The sequence below is a fragment of the Trichechus manatus genome, unplaced genomic scaffold, assembly GCF_000243295.1.
Source record: "Trichechus manatus latirostris isolate Lorelei unplaced genomic scaffold, TriManLat1.0 scaffold00002, whole genome shotgun sequence".
Taxonomy (NCBI): Eukaryota; Metazoa; Chordata; class Mammalia; order Sirenia; family Trichechidae; genus Trichechus; species Trichechus manatus.
This window is the reverse complement of record NW_004443938.1, coordinates 984,211-985,394: the sequence shown is the minus strand read 5'-3', so window position 1 is coordinate 985,394 and position 1,184 is coordinate 984,211. Positions and strand designations below refer to the sequence as shown.

The 1,184-nt window shown below is 53.9% G+C and overlaps 1 protein-coding gene across 1 annotated transcript in view; it reads right to left on the bottom strand.

The window, feature by feature from the left end:
* The window catches only part of WDR27 (WD repeat domain 27), a 95,914-nt gene that overhangs the window by 23,500 nt on the left and 71,230 nt on the right, over positions 1-1,184 (bottom strand). The window lies entirely within an intron of this gene.

The window sequence follows — 1,184 nt, the reverse complement described above, 5'->3', positions numbered from 1 at the left end:
AAAAAAAAAAAAAAAAAACAGGAAGCTTTCTCAAGAAACAGCTTATTTCTCCTCCGCGCACCTCCTCCAAGAGCACTACCCGTTGCTGAAAGCTGGGCAGGGGATGGTCACCAGCAGCCCTGGTCCCCTCTGCGGGGTGCTTGGGGTGGTCGCCAGAAGCCCTGCCCCTCCGCAGGGTGGTCGCCAGCAGCCCTGGTCCCCTCCACAGGGTGCTTGGGGTGGTCGCCAGCAGACCTGGTCCCCTCTGCCCAGGAGGGCCTGGGCACCAGAGCTCTGCTCAGAAGTGATCAGCCTTGGAGCAAATCAGACACAGGTGCCAAGGAGACTAGTCGGGGCCCGCGGAGCAGCCCCACCCACGTGCGAGAGGCCTCCCGAGCACACTCCAACAGCAACCACCGCCGGGTACCGCGTACACTAAGGCATTCCCGGTTCACGCTGGCCTCATCCTGCTACCCAGTCAGGTGAGTTCTCGTGGCATTGGCAAATAAGCCTGCAAGTTTATGGGTCCAGCTGAAAACAAAGTAGATACGTATATAAACAAACAGGCACTTATCTAGGCTCCGCTGGCATCAGACAGAGTAGAATAGCACTCAAGGCAAGAAAGTCTTAATGATGCCACATAAACTGAAGAAACACAGGGAGGAGCCATTATACACTGTAGAGCACAGCAATAACATATAGAAGGAACTGAAACCACAGCCAGAGTGGAGGGCTTTAACATAGCTCTCAAGTTGGGTAGATTTTGGCAGACAAAATGCAAGTGCCCCCCTCTTGGGGACCCTTGGTGAGTCGGCGACATCCAGGCGGTGGGGAGGAGTCCCGTTTGACCCAGCAGCTCCCCTCCCTCCCGCCCAGAACATAGACCACAACGACAACCCATCATTTCCAAGGGACAGGTAGGTGGTTTGCTTACATTAGCTAAGAACCAGACAATTTCGTTCAATTTAATGAAACAACGAGACAAAATTAATAGATTCAATCAAGCAATTTACGCGAAGAAAAGTTTGATAACTTTCTAGAACAGCGACTGCTCACATGGACTATCCCTGAGGCTCATGTCCTGAGAACTGAGTCTGAGACCTCTGCTGGTGGGACATGGGGAGCCATGACACACAGCGTCCACAGCAGGAGGAGGAGGCCCAGGACGGCACAGTGTCCACAGTGTCCACAGCAGGAGGAGGAGG